The sequence below is a fragment of the Parus major genome, chromosome 8 (assembly GCF_001522545.3).
Source record: "Parus major isolate Abel chromosome 8, Parus_major1.1, whole genome shotgun sequence".
NCBI lineage: Eukaryota > Metazoa > Chordata > Aves > Passeriformes > Paridae > Parus > Parus major.
Genome location: NC_031777.1, coordinates 20474309 through 20489662, shown reverse-complemented (window position 1 = coordinate 20489662; position 15354 = coordinate 20474309). Strand labels below are relative to the sequence as shown.

At 39.7% G+C, this 15354-nt stretch overlaps 1 protein-coding gene across 17 annotated transcripts in view; it reads right to left on the bottom strand.

Annotated features, from left to right (window-relative positions):
• PTPRF (protein tyrosine phosphatase receptor type F) overlaps positions 1 to 15354 on the bottom strand; it is a 376909-nt gene that overhangs the window by 286130 nt on the left and 75425 nt on the right. For all 17 annotated transcript variants that reach the window (XM_019007641.2, XM_015636139.3, XM_015636143.3 and 14 more), the window contains exon 2: positions 819 to 899. The gene's annotated coding sequence lies outside the window, so the exon portion shown is untranslated. The remainder of the gene's footprint in view (positions 1 to 818; positions 900 to 15354) is intronic.

Here is a 15354-nt window from a genome sequence, read left to right as displayed (position 1 = left end):
TCCTTACTTAAAAGGAGAAGAAAAAAAAAGACATTTTTCAAGCTGTTATTCTTTATATTTGATTTTATGATGCAAATTGTAATTCAGTGCACACACGTCACAGAAACTTTGCAATACATTTGAAAGGGATCAGCATCACTAATCAGGTACTGAAATCCAATTTCTGGCAGAATCTGGGAGCTCAAAGCTGCACATTTTAGCTGGCTTGGAAAGATCTTTGAAAAATAAAGTTAAACAGTAATTATACATAAGTGTGCTTGAGAAACTTTACACCTGTCTTGACATGAATCAGACCTTTGCATGGATGATGAAATTCTTGGCATTGCTTTAGGTGATTGGGAAGGCATTAGCTTAGGCAGGGTAAGAATTCAACAGCCACAAGCCTAGACAGGTAGGATAAAGGAGTTACTGACTCAAAAAGGCAGGGCAGCTTATCTGTGGAAGTCTAAACATGCTAATAATTTGACATAAACAGATCTGCTGATATTTTTAGAAAGGAATCTCAACTCATAAGTAACAATGTTAAAAAAAGGACACCAGTATCCCTAATCATATTTTCCACAGGTCCTCCCAGCTCCTTGCAGATGACTGTCACTAAAACTGAGACCAGAGAAGGGAAAAGAAAAAACAAACAAAGAAGTAAAAAGAGGAAGAATGAAAAAAAGCCAGAGATAGGTAGCTGGGTATGGGATTAGGGCAATAATGAACTTGTTGGCAATCAGTGTTTGACTGCTGGCTATGTTACAAGACTCCTGCAACCTTTGTCTCCCTCTGCCTCAGATCCCAGTCTGTAAAACCAAGTGATAATATTTCCTTACCTCACAGGAACGTTTTCAGAATAAATCCATAAATGCCTGGAAGACACTGAGACACCACTGTGACAGAGGCCATAAAAATACCTAGGGGAAAAACAAACAACATAAGAATACGTGTCGTAAGTGACCAAAACAGCAAAGACATTCACAGATTAAAGATACAGCAAAGATTAAAATGTTGCTTAATGACATGAATTCTCCACCTTGAGGAAGAAGCAGTTCAGTTCAGCACATATTCCCATACAGCACACCTAAAACCATGACAGCAAGGAACAATTTTCCCTTTTCTCCTTGCACATGACACAATCATGATAATCCACCACCAGATGCAAGCAGGAAAGATGTTTACAGATCATTAGCTTAGCCCTTCACGACAGGTATCACATCCAAGAGCCCCAATGACAGCAACAGAGCCCCACATACTGACAATGCTCTTCCTCAGCCTACACATCCTATTCTAACTACAGAGCTGAGCTCCTCCAGTAGTTAAAAAACTTTCAGCCTAACACTTATTCCTGAACAGCTTTTATCCATTTGTTTTCATGCCAACATTGATCCAGCAGCTTAAACAGCTTTTCCCTCTCCCTGAAGTTTATTTCCCTGACAATAAAAAATGAATTATACAACCTCCCTGTCAGGGCTCATTTGCCCACCCAAATCAAGCAAGTTCTTGGAGTTTGCTCACCAGTGACTCCCCATCTTTGCTACTACCTGTCTCCTGTATCACCCCACATCTGCCCAATCCCATCCTTGTGACTCGCTGTCACCTTGCAACTGCCCCAAGATGTGTTTCTCCAGCATTTTCAGCTGGTAACCCCCTCCATCCCACGCAGTGCAGAGCAGAAGCTTCTCTCCAAATGCCTTCCAAGGTTATGACCCGGCATGCCATCACCATGGAGATACATCCCACTTCGTCTGCTCTGGCTGTCAAGCTCTTTCTGAAAGACACCCTGACCTTTCACAGCACTGACCGTGTCTCCTACCTGTCTGACCTCTAAGCCCTCAGGGCACTGCTCTGGGGTGCCAGGGACATGGCAGGGAACATGCGTGGTCTCCCTAAAAACATACCTTCTATCTTCAGTGTCAACTCAACCCACAGCTGATGGCTTCAACTACACCACTAAGCATACTTTAACATGAGCCAAATGACTACAGCCCTCAGAAGGATAAGTGATTCAAAATTATGCAAATGCACAGAATACATTATTTAGTCTTTATCATTTACAAAGCACACATTTTGTAAACAGCTTCAGTCCTCTTATGGAGAGTGTGACAGTGCCCTGAAATTTGGGTGTCTGACGGTTGCTGCATCATGTATTGACCATCATATCCCTGGTGGGAGAGGGTTTGCTCCAGTTCTGAGGTGGGACATGAGGCTTGGACAGCCTGGCTACCAGTGCCCCCTGTGCTCAGATACCTCCACCTACCCCCTCAGGCACACATCCCCTGGAGATCCTCTCATCCCCTCACCAACTCAGCTGACCAGGACAACAAAACTCCCCCCAATTTTATCCATTTCTGAGGGGAGACAGCAGTTCCTTTCCTCCTGGCACTTTGTGTGGAACCAGCTCAGGGGCTGCTCGGACAAACACTGGAGCTGGCAGGAGTGGAACAGCAACCTCCCCCCTCGTGCTGGCAGTCTGCCCCCAGATCAAACTGGGATGTACTGGAAACCTCTGCCCGGGGAACCAGAATACACTCACCTTTCCAAGGACTCGGATCCATTTAAAACTGTGCTCTAATAACCTTCACAAACAAATATATTATGCAATTTATGTTATGCAGCATTGACTTCAATGACTCTGTAGCAGTGCTTACGCTACTATATTTACTTCTGGCACACACAGGCAGCCTTCGCTGTAATTATTCTGAGCGTGCTCCTGTTCTAAACCCGGAGGTCTTACCCTGCCAATATCTATGCACAATGCTCCTCAGTACGTTTTCCATAACTCTGACCAAACTGTCCTTCTTTCTTCTACCCCTGCAAGCTCCATTGTCTAGAACATGGAACATAAAGTCTTAAGCTTTTCCCCCTTTCACAGAGGGTCCTGATTTTATACCCCAGCACTTCTCTCTCAGTATCAAATCACCAACTTCCACCTTCAGCTGTCCCACGCTGTAGGTCTCCATCCCTCAGTAGAGAATTTTAGACAAGCACCCTGGCACCTCCTGCCAGGCTCCCTGAAATTTGAAGAAGGCCCTCTTTTAGGCATACACACATCCACCTTGAGCCCCATGGCGCAGATCAGTATACTAAATAAACAGAACAGAGATTATACAGATTTGTTTTCTCCCTTCCCCCAGACTAACAGGATGACCATTTCAGTACTGGCTCTTTCCACTCTCTTCATCAGTCTTTGCTTCAGGAATGGCAGTTGCATCGAGTGGAATCCATCCAGCAGTAAGTGGTTTGTTAATTCCCAGGACACACTGCATACAGAGAAGGATACTTAAGCTACTTAAAAAGCAACCCTTTATTAAAGGCATAAAAATGCTTGAAATTTCTCTAAGCCAACACTTTAAATTAATGACTTCATTTAAATATATCAGTCTCTGCTGCTAATTGTTATACTGCTTTTAATGCATTCTTTCAAACCTATTCCTTGGAAACCCTATAGAACTTGCTATAATTCTAATGCATAGTTGCAGTCATTCATGGTACACACTCCTGTATTTCACTAGAAACTTCTTTTTCCCAAAACCTTAAGTGGCTTTTTGCATTTGTGTAACAGGGGCAGTTCAAGTCAATTGTTATCAGCTACACCACAGTGACACTACTGCTACAAAAGGAAAAGGAAACATATCACTGAAAAAAATAAAAACAAATACACACAAAAAAAACCACCCCAACAACAAAAACCAACAAAAAACCCAAAAACAAATCACCAAAAAAACTCCAAACCACCTCTTCTACATTGAAAATATTAAGATGAGGTTAGAAAATATTCTCAGTCAGATTAAGCACTGTTTAATAAGCAATTGAAGATTCCTGGAAATCCCTACCACAAGAGGACCTGTGCACACCAAAGTGATCACTTCTGCTCTGAATTTCTTTGCATCTGTTTGTCTGACAGTTATATTTAAATTTTTACACTGATTCAGTTTTTGATGTCTTAACTGACTTTATAAAGGAGATGTTCTGCTTATCCAGGGAAAGGGCATATAAACATTAGGTATTTGCTGTTGAGGATTAAACATTAACAAAAAAAATTAATCAGCAGTGACGAAAGTGGTGATGGCAGTTCACTGGAGATAACCTCCTCCGTGCAGCAAGCTGCAGTTTCCATCTGCTAATTTAGGCTGCTGGAGGCCTCGAGTGACGAAAGAGAGACCATACCAACAGAATTTTAGCACACTGCAGTACACACAGCTTCCCCCCTCCCACAAGTTAAACTTGAGGCATCAGGAGCAGTGGGGAGGCTGCCAAGAGTAAGTGCCATGCTGCACGTCCCCTGCAGCACCCTGAACAAGAACCCAGCACCTCCAGCTGCACCTGGACACGTCTGCTGCTGAAAACATGAGCACAACCTTCCATGGGTTTTGCCAATTTCCATATGCCAAGCTGGGAATATTTTCTGGAACTCTTCAAGGCTGAGTTTTCAATGTGTGGAGACAGTGTTTACTGAACAAACACCAGCAGCCATGAGCTTTCTATGCAGCATCAACAACAGCAAGAAATTCCTCATCTCTTGGTGAGCTCCCATGCTGGCTGATGCTGCAAGAAGCACTGCAAGGGGCCAAGAAGAGCCACAACTTATCACAAGAAAATGGCAAATTGTGAAAAACCTGCATCACAAGGTTACCTGCCTAGGCACAGCTCCATAAATACCTCAATCTAACACAGACAGAGGTTAAAAACCTATTATCTTTCCCAAATGACAGTGTGAACACATGTTCAATGGAACACCCCGCCTCACCAAGCTACAAAGTAGATTCTGCTCTTTCAGTTCAACAAATACAAACCACAGGGAGCTTTTTAAATGAAAGCATTATGAAGATTACATTTAGGCAAGTTTGATCTACTGTAAAACACTCACACACAACATTAAGAGGTAGAACAACCTTTAACACCTGCTTTCTCTTCAAACATAGCACTACCTCTGTGCATGGTTTGGCTCTTAATGGGATGAAATCTCAAGCTAATTTGTATGGCTTACTCCACCAGCAAAGAACACCTCAAATGTTTGGGATCCAGCATTCCACTAATACTGAATTGGATATATCTATAATACTGAATATATATAATACTGAATATTCTTTTAGGAGTGTGTACTCCACAGCACTGCTCAGCCAGCTGCAGCCCTGTGGGACAGATCCACACAGCAGAGGATATTTTCATGCTGGTGTGAAATGCTGTGACACAAGAGGAGGTGCAGCAGCTGGAAAAGCATTGCATGATCCAAGCAGTGTTGAAAGTCATCATCATAAATATTCACAAGCAGACAGAATTGTTTTCTTACTAACAGCACATTGTTAGTCACAAATATTAATTAGTTTCTAAATATCACCTGTTACTCGGCCCTCCCTCTGCCATGTGACAAGGGCTCCATAGCTGGCTTGCAGACTGTCCACACTGCTCAGAGATTTAATGATGTTTCAACTTCCAGAGCTCACTCAGCTACCGGGAGGAGAGGAAGGGAATAATTACTTACTTATGTCTTTCTCTGCTGACCTCTCTGGCGGATGAAACGAGCAGCTTTAACAGCCTCTGAAGGGAGGCTGGTCCAGTCCTCCTCAAATGGGAAGGATGACAACTGCACTAGTACAGGTCTTTGGCATGGAGAATGACTTTAAAGAGCCAAACTTCAAAGATCTCAGTGAGGGGAGAGTTCAAACTCAAAACTTCTCCCCAATGGAGGGAAGAAAGCTGCAAATGCAATCAGTCGTGTTTCCAGCGATCACTCTCACTTCAGACAGAGCTGAGGCACCAGGAATTGCCTGTCACATCCCACAGTATAAATAAACCACAGAGTGCCAGGAGGAAAGCTGTTACAAACCTTGGCAATTTTCTCTGGATTTCTTTAGATCACTTCTTCAAAGGATCTCTCTGTAGTAAGAGGTACAGGTGCAGACAGACAGCCAATATGACAGCCAATTCCTCTTCCTCCCCACCAGCAACAACCTCCTCCTAATTACGTGCATCACCGATACCATGGGAAAGTTGGGCACAACACTTATGGAACTGGACAGAGCACGGACAAAATGCACATGTTAGTAGTACACTTAAGACTGAAGTGACACAGATGAATGATACTGTCTTGTTCTCTACAAGCCCTGGATGGAAGATCCCTCAGACCTTTCGAACAGACTCCTCCCGCTCAGCGTCCAGCAGAGACAGCCAGGGAGGATGAGCTTATCTTGATGAATTCAAATTAAAACAAAAAAAAGAATGGAACTATTTTGAGCCTGGGCTCACACTTCACCTCACTGGAAGAGATGAACCTGAAGCATTCTCCTCACAGATGCCAGCTGAAAGGCTCAAGCCCTGAAATGCAGCATTTGGCATTTCCATCATCTCAGGAAGCAGTGCTGCCTTTTCAGTGCAAATGTAGCACGAAGGTTGTTATCCCACAGCTGCCAGACTCAATACCAAGGCAGAGACACAAGCTAGTAAGATTCCAAGGGAGGAGACACAATCTATTCAACAACCTTCCTGTAACATCAGATTTTTCTTACCAGCATGATGTCACTAGTACGTCCCAATCTGAATACTTTGTGAATGGTGCTTCTTTTAAGATCTTGTGCATCAGGCTACCAGATCCACAGAACAACTAGAGTAGAACAGCTAAAAAATTCCAGATTTTAGATAAAAAGTAAGAGCAGTTTTTGCTGGAAAACATAACTTCAGGACAATTTAACCTTGTCCTTGCTAAATATGGAATGGGGAATGCAGTCAGGGCTTTATATCCTCAAGCTCCTAATAGAAAAAAAAAATCTGATGTAGTTCCTGCAGACAGCAATAACCCAGGACTATCAGGATTTTCTCAGAGTTTGGACAGCCTCACATTCAAGTCCCTAAGATTATAAAACTGGGAGGGCAAGGAGCACACACGCACAAAGTCATTTTTCCAGTGACTGACAAACACAGTACTCAATTTCTTAGGGACTTGAATGGCTGGAGCTGAAGTTAAGCTTCACTAGAGCTATATTTAGTTCTGCACAAATACAAATTAGGAAACACTTTCTTCCCAGTTACTAATGCAGTGTGACAGGAAACAATTATTTGCTCAGTGTCTAATGTTACCTTTGGTGAATATCTAGTTCACAGAAACAGTATATTGTATAATAAAGAACAAAGCTGATATTCTGCAAATCAATGAGAAAACTTATTTAAGAAGATGAAGAAGCATTTGAACACATCTGAGCTACACTGGTCTTAGCTATGCAGACGGAGTTAGTGCTGAGGCATCTTCTGCTTTGATAATAAACAACCAAGTCAGTTTGTTTTCCAAATTCTACATTAATTTATTGAAGAACTCTGTGGATATCTAAAGAATATCATGGTTCCCCTAAAGTGTAACACAGAGTTGGGCACAAGGACAGAACAATTAAAATAAAAACAAAATCTATCCCTTATGATTTCAAGTGCCAGTTTCTCTCTATGAAAAATGCAATTCTGTGTCACAAGGGAGCTCTCAGCTCAGCAATTGCTTCAGTCTTCAATCTCTACAAAACACAAAAGACAACAAAATGCATGACTCACATGAAGGGCTAGTTAGACCTTGGAGAACCAAGGCATGATTGTAAACAGGAGTCCCACATGCTTCAGAAGGGCTCAAAAGGCCGCACTCAAGAAACCCGAAGCATGTGGCTGAGAACAAACTCTGCTCCTGCCTACTACAGCAAGAATGCCAACTAACAGGCTTGGAGTTTCTAGGCCATCCAACACAGCATCCTTGCACTCTAAGGAATTTAGGAAGAATACAAAACTACTGCACAAACATGTCTTTTCTTCTGGCACCACTGGGCAAATATGTGCCAAGCCCTTTGCCATAGCGAGTCACATGAGTATTTCTAGAGCTGAAGGAGATGACATTTCATGTTTGGCTTAACTAAGACCCAGGATAACCAGAGATGCATTGAGTATCAGCATTCTGATGACCTTTTTAGTTGCAGATCCCTTTGAGATGGAAGGCAGATGAGCCCTTGGCACCATCCAAAAAACCATCAACAGCCCAGGTTTTCTTTAGCCAAAGCTGGACTACTGAAATATATGCATGTCTTTGCCTAACCATCCACAGCTTTTTCTGGGGGGGGAAAAAAAGGGGGCTGAAAAACATGTGGTTTCTTGGTATTGTCTCTTAGAACATTATCAGTTATTTTGATAGTCAGTTCTTGAAGCAGGTCAGACATGGAAATTTGAGAGTTCTGGGCACAAAGCAAACAAACCTCTCAATATAAGGCAAAACATTTCTTGAGAATTCTGAACAATCTCTCTTACCTACAAGTGCCAGGTATGACTAAGTTTGATGAATAAGTTACAAGGATTTCTGGGGAGAAATGACACCACTACTCCCACTTATAAAAATTTAGGAACATTGCTTATGTGCTCTATCCTCTTTGAGGAGCCTGTGGTAAAGGGGAAAATTCATGGCCCAACCTGGGCAACTCAAGATTTGACCAGGAATTTTACTTCAGATGCCCGTAAGGTCCCTGCCTATGTTTTACTTGCTACATGTTTACTTTAACAAGGTAATTCCTACAGTGCTTCCTATATTGATCAGCAAAACCTGTGCAGAGTCAAAGACTTACCTTGTCTATACTGATGGAGGGAGGGGGGCTAATTTTTTTCAGATATATCCAACTGACACAACTGATTCTATTTTATCAAGCACAGCTGTACATCTCGCCTCCATTTCTGACAGCATTCAAAGGAGCGGGAACAATCACGGATACGCATCACTTGGGTAGAGGTGCACATCAATATTCAGCCCACAGATCTTGCTAGTACCAAAGGGCAGCAGCTACATCATTTTGTTCAGAAAGGTACCAGATTAAAGACTTTGCTCTATTTCAGCAGTACTGACACAGCCAGGCTTGTAGACCAATACACGCACAAGCCTGATAAAACAAGTGGCTGGAGCTCTTCAGGGAGCTGATGCAAGCCAAGTGCATTTTCTCACTACTTGTGTTATTCCAGTACATGTAGCACTACAGAGCAACACTCTCCATGACTAAACAGGAATAGTTGCTGTCAATGTTTACTGAAGCAACCTGATTGGACTTCCAGCATCAAGCACACGTCGCAGGCCATGTTCACCTTCTAGTTTCCTAGAATCTTTTAAGTTATTATATGACTCTACATTGCTCCTTGACTGTCCTCAAAAGAGAGGATGCAAAGCAAAACAAGGCTCTAGCTTGGAACAAGATGAACAATTACTCTGGAAGAGACTCATTTTCACTAGAAATTTCATTTCACACCTTTTCTCACTCCTCCAAAGAGTCATCCACTTTCCCTCTTCGTCACAGTGCTAAAATAATCAGGAGGAAAAGCAGGAACTTCCTTTCTGATATAGTTTCTGATATTGTACCTCCTCTCCTCAGAGTACTGAGCTTTTAGACAAATGTATAATATGAATGGAATCGCAAAGAACTTCTAACAGAGGTTTATGAAATGAGAAAACATGGATGACTGGCATACAAATCATTATTAGCTACTAAGTAATCAAAGGGATAAAGATACATGTTTCAAGAATTATGAGTAGCTAATTCTTAGTAATTAGGATTAGAGTTACTCTTTTTAAGAAATGTACTACTATACATCAGCCTGCTGTATCTTTTCTTGCATACAGAATAACTGGTACTGGAGAGGATGGATCTCTTTTCAACCGAAGTATACATTCCCCAACCTGCCAATGGTAAACCAGAAGAAGTATTTCATTCCATACACAAGATCTCAAAATCTCAGCTCTCTACATTGCATAAGCCACAGTTATACTGCTGTCCCAGAAAAAACCTGTGCAAATTCCCAGCTAGCTTGGAAAAAAGAAAAACAGCAGAACGTGGATACTGCCACTTTGTCCAGGATGGGCTAGAAAGGAGCACTCTCCAAGCTCTGTTCAGTGGTTCCCCACCTCTTCTTTTGCAAGGTTTTAATTCCACATCAAGCAGAGTCCTGCACAGAACTGATTTTAAGGGACTCTAAAGAACTTTGAAGGGTTTTAGAACAAGAGAAAAGTACACAGGTATCTTGTCAACACCAGAAGAGTGGAACAGCTCTAGCACTGGGATGCAGAAATTAAGAGATCTGAACAACTGGACTACAAACAAACTCCTAAGAGTGACACCAACAGGACGGACAGCAGGAAGTCAAGACTAGGATTGTTCTTTTGAGGATTAACGGCTCTGAGCTTTCTTTGCTAGCCCAGTGGCATACTTCACAGGACAGCAAATTCTCACTATGTTTCCCTGTGTTTCAAGAAATGGTATCAAATTAATGCAGTACAATGGAATGGCTCGATTGATTTGAATCAATCATAACTCACTGGATCAGACCAAGCTCACATCAGCACTGCCAGAAGTGTGTCCTCCAGTGCACAGAAGAACTGATGTTTATCTGTCTCTCTACAAGGCTTTTGACACAAAGCCTGAAGACCCAAAGAATTCATTAACATTGAAGAATCAGCAGCAATGTCCAAACCTGTAAACTGCTACCAGTAACCCCACTCTATGTGTAATCAATCTTCAACACCTTTATGTAACATACTAGGTTTTCCTTTCCACCTCCTCTAAAAGGCTAACAAAAATCAGAAATGGCCAGTCTGCACAAACCAAACGTGTTTTCCTTTCAGAGCAGCAATGCTGTCATTCCAGACAAGAGCTGGAATTCCAACAGTCATTGCACTGGAACATCCCATCCCTACCAAAGGTGAGATGCAGCTTAGAATTGAAATACAGGTGTCTAAAGTGAACACAGATTAATACATTTACTCTATCGCACATTTATTACTACAGAGCATCTATTATAGATGCATATATTAAATGTGGATGAATATACTCATGAAGTCTAGACAAGCATATTTACAATTAATAAAAAGCCTTCCCCACTCCCAATAATAAACCAAAATTATCATAAATTATAATCCCCAATGAGTGATCTCCTATAACAGAAAGTATTCAAATAAAGAGCACTTTAAAAAGTTATTTACAATACAAACACTCTAGTTTATGCTTAGTAAAATAAGCCCAAAATCTGCCTCAGGAATGCTTGTATTTCAATTTTATATATGGGAATAAAGTACCAAAATTTGAACATACTGATAATAGCAGAATAAATGCATCATGTATCTATTTTGCCCTACAATTTCACTTCTATACCATCACACACTGAAATGCAAACAGTACAACATGGATTCCCACACTACTTACAATGGCTTCATCACCACCACATGCTCATATGGATGATTAACAGTACCAGCACAGTAACAATAGCCACCTTTGGATAATCAGAGTTCTTATTTCTTGTAATCACAAATAAAATAAATCCTAATTTCTTTTGATCCTTATGCTTATCCACATGCTTATATAAGAGATGCAGAATAAAAGAAACTCCCAGATACATGAATTTCTCTTTTCACGTGGTTAAGGATTTTTCCTTGAGAAGTAAAAAAAATGTTTACTTTAAACATATACTTAAATAATGTCCTGACATACTTAATAAATATTAGGTTTATGTTTCTAAAGCATTACAATGTATTTTATGTATCATAAATAGACATAAAATTAAATTAATTTATGTATCAAAAGTATTCAAATTTAATATAAGTTCAAAAAAAACCTACATTTGCTTGCCATGTCTTCAAGAGAGGCAAATCAGCAGGTTAAAGAACTGAAAGTAATACACTAAACTAACTTGTAATAATGACTGACCTTTTGACTGATGTAGAAATAGCTTTTTCCTAATTTCAGTTCATCCAGTTAATTCAATTCAAATACTTGTTTAGCTCAAAAGAAATACATTAAGAATTAACATAGCATGAATCTTTGTTTCCGTTTTCCAATCTAGATAGAAACACTTAGAGCAAGAGGATGAAATCTACCATTTAGAAAATTCTCTGGGGCCAAAACTATTTTCCAGTCACTATCTAGAATAAATACCATAACTATTTTAAAACTTGAAAGCCTTCTCTTACCAATTCAAAATGCAAAATGCACTCTTGCTTTTCATTTATGCACCAAATAAATTTAAGAAAAGCTTTAGTTAACTATTCAATATTGTTTCATGCATTTTAACTCAATTCAAATTTTAACATCAATACAACTATATATTCAGCCCTCAATATATGTTAAACAGTTATTTTACTACCAAAAATATGAAGCTGGATGCTTATTTGGCATAGCCAGACAATTATAACATATGCTAAGAAGGCTGACAAAAGGTGTTACCTTACTGTAAAAGCTGTACTTAGCAGTAAAAATCAAGGCAATCTAGTAATTACCAAACTACTAATAATTAACCTCCCCTTTGAGAAATGTAACAAAGTAAGATCAAAGGAACCGATTTACTTCAAAGTTTCTGCTTGATTTACATCGTTATTTAAATCATGTTTCAGAGAATGACATATTTATTACAAAGTCGGGGGGAAAAAATGGAAAGATTTAATGAACTCTGACAATGTTTTCTATTTTTAGCACCACACCAAAATCACCATATATTTGGCAGAAATACCCTTGAAGGTCCTTGAGCTATCCTATTGGTTTTGTAACTGATAGTCTTTAATTTCAGAATACTCAGATGGGATAAAACTCATGAGTTATTTTACAATTACTTGGGAGCTGGGAATGCTGAGGTGCTTGAATAGATTTCAGCATATCCCTAACCATGCTGGGATTGTGCTCCTGCTGGTGAATTGAAGCTTTCTAAGTATCTCCTCATCCTGCACCACCAAGGAACATCTGAATGATACCTTAGAGCCTGCAGTGGGATTAAGCAAAACATCCCAGAGTTCCAACACAATCTTTTACTGATGAGGGAGAGAAAGGAGGGAGGACAACTTCTTATCACTATCATGGTATTTTTCCATTATTACAAGAATTAAGGAATTATGAGAAATGTACAAAGTTTATGTAGACAAATTATTTTATTTTTTTTTTAATCTCACTAGTATTTTAATTAAAACCTTTTGTCATGTCTGCTAAGCAAGTTCAAAGTATTGCAATGTAGCAATGGTAATGCAGAAGTCTTGTTAAGCTTGGGGAAAAGAAATATTTTCAACTTTTACCAAATCAGCGACTGTAATTACTAGAGGAATAAATCAAATTTATAGCAGGCAAACACAGGACATAATAATTTTTTTTTGTGCAGCCATAAATGAGTTTGTTTTTGTTGCAATGCGATAAAGTTTAACATTTTCTGCATGTCAGACAGACTATTTTGGTAATATTCTTTACATTTCCTCCTTATTAAAGAGATGAAAAATTTGCTATTAAGATATTCAAGTCATCACAATACATCTTGTTACTGGATAAGCTTCAACAAAACCTTGAAGTACTTTTTCCTAACCACATTAACACAATAAATAGCCAGAATTCTTACTTCAGAATTAGACAATATTTTATTCTTGCAAAATATCAAGAGGTAGAATTCAGCAAATTATGGCAAATCAGTTGTTTGCTAGGGTTTTTTTGGTATTTTTTAAAATTCTGTTCAGAGTGCTGCAACATTGGAGACAAAAGCAGTTTTGTTTCATTGTATACAAAGATCTTTTTTCCAATTTAACTGAACTCCAGACAAAAAAGTTTGCTTTTTTTTTTAATTATGCCATACCCTACCTCTGCTATTTAAAAGTGTTTTCACATCTCCACTTTCACTACTAGCCTTTTGTGAAGACCAATTTCTGAGTACTAGGCTATTTTTGCTTTGCCTACTTCTATTAACAAAAAGAAGGAAGCATGTAAAATGGCATATTTGATAGACTTTAAAAGCCTGAATAGCTTACATATGTAAACTGATTATGGTTTGCAAAACCTGAAAGTAATATTATCAAAACACGGGCTTGCTTCGGCAAACAGTGGCACTGCTAACCACAGAGAAGCTCCAGCACTCACTGGCATCAAACCACAGTAGCACACCATGAACACAAGTGTTTTGTTCTTTGTTTGAATGTCAATTTTTGAAGAGTAAATATTGTACATGCACACACACACGTGCGTATGCATTTGAGCACATACACAAAGGTTGCCCATAACCAAATAAACCTGTAGCTCCTACTTGAAAAAAGTGCTTTTATGAGACTGCCTAGCTCAAGCCAGCAAAATAGTTTGCACAAAGTTATCCAGAAGATCTTCATTTACAAATTTCAGTTGCTCCTTGATGTGGTCTGAAAAATTGCAATGGAAAGATACATTAAATCCTGCAGGTAGAATGTCACCTCCGGTGAGAGATGGCTGAGCAATGCCCCCACAACGGGAAGGATGGCTGCGAAAACATTTCTGCAGGATCGCTGTGGAAAGACCTTTATCAGCTAGTGACTATAAATTTATTTTCTGCAAAGGAACCTTCTGGCATAATGTGCACAGAAAGGACATAAAAGGCAATCTGTCTGCCAATGAAACTTAAAAGTAAATGTGAAGGCAGGAGAGGCAGTGTATTTTGTTGAAATATGTAGATGTGCCACTTAGATCTCAATGCACACCACCTCCTGACACCAAAGGGTGAAATGTTCTGATCTCTGCTGACAATATTTATAGTGAGAAAGCCTACAATATTTCATTCAAATTTCTTAAATGCCTATGATCTTTTCTCCAGAAGTAAGGCATTGGGGTGAGAGAGTCCTCTGCAAGTCTGGCAAACAGGCCACTGACCTGTGGACCACCTCACCAGCATCACTTCTTTCCATCTCAGCAGCACTCACCAGTCTGCTATCAGAAGACAACTAAGGACCACAGAAACCTAATTCACTTTGTTATCTACAGTAAAAAAATAGATAAAATCCCTCAAGCAAGGACCACTGCAGCCTGCACCACTAGCTGGGCAGGAGGCCAGAATCACCTGTACTGCTGGCCAAGGTACATGAAGGCCACAACTCTGCTTCTGCCTGCAGACAGCTTAAGCAATCAAATAATTCAGAAAGTTTTAGGTTTTCTCCTTTCCTCTCACTTCTGTCAGATGATTTATGTAACTTGTAATTTTAAATAAAAGAACAGCAACCATGTCCTTTAGGAAAAAAGACTTTTCTTTGAAAGAAGCAAAATAACCATCACCAAAATAACCATCACCCTCTTATCCAATGAGGCCCTTAAACAAAACCAGTAACATTCCATCAAATGCACATACAGAACTCTAATCCAAGTTCATCAGATGCACACACAGAAAAAAAATCTTAGCACCTATACAATACAACCAAATTTTCTACAAGGCAATATAAAATATAATTATCTAATTATTTTAAAATATAAATACAAAGATAATGTAATACTGAAAGAGGGCACGGGATCTATTGGGCAATTTTAAATATTCAACCAATTTTTCTTCCTGGGGGCACGGGATCCAAAGGCCAATGGATCTAAAGATACACTTTTAAATATTCAAGCCATTTTT